The sequence below is a fragment of the Dinoponera quadriceps genome, unplaced genomic scaffold, assembly GCF_001313825.1.
Source record: "Dinoponera quadriceps isolate SergipeBrazil2010 unplaced genomic scaffold, ASM131382v1 scaffold10850, whole genome shotgun sequence".
Taxonomy (NCBI): domain Eukaryota; kingdom Metazoa; phylum Arthropoda; class Insecta; order Hymenoptera; family Formicidae; genus Dinoponera; species Dinoponera quadriceps.
In genome coordinates, this window is record NW_014564601.1 from 1 (window position 1) to 662 (window position 662).

General features: G+C 40.7%; 1 pseudogene; it reads right to left on the minus strand.

Moving 5' to 3' along the window:
* Positions 1 to 3: 3 nt before the first annotated feature.
* On the minus strand, positions 4 to 562 carry LOC106751288 (annotated as a pseudogene).
* Positions 563 to 662: the final 100 nt, after the last annotated feature.

Below are 662 nucleotides of genomic sequence, written 5' to 3' on the forward strand. Positions count from 1 at the left end.
CATATCATCTCTTGTCGTAGGGCGTTCGCGGTATATCAGATCTTTTAGTTTTCCCCACAAATAATAATCGAGAACAGATAGGTCCGGTGATCGTGGTGGCCAATGATGTGGGCCATATTTGCCTATCCATTTATCTGGAAGCATTTCGTTCAACCGTTCACGGGCAACTCTAGATGTATGCGCTGGACATCCATCTTGCTGGAAAAACATGTTTAGGCGCAATTGTAGAGCAATATTTTCAAGCAAGGGCGGAAGATCATTTTCAATGAAATTGGCGTACCGAATACCGTTTAGGTTCTCTTCAAAGATATGCGGTCCAACGATATGTTTTCCAATAATTCCGCACCAAACATTGACTTTCCAAACGTGTTGATGGTCAATTTCTCGGAACCAATGAGGATTTTCTTGTGCCCAATATCGACAGTTNGCCGTCACTTGAAAATGTGCATTCATCAGAAAATAAAATTTTCTGATGAAAGTTGCGCGATTGTTGACGAATCCAATTGCAAAATTCGAATCTGTATCTAAAATCGTCAATAGTCAATGCTTGGTGAAAAGACATTCTGTACGGATGCAACTTGTTTTCATGGAAAATTCGCCAGATCGTGCTGAAACTAATTCCAGAATCTCTTTCTGTACATCTTAATGAATGGCAGGGATGC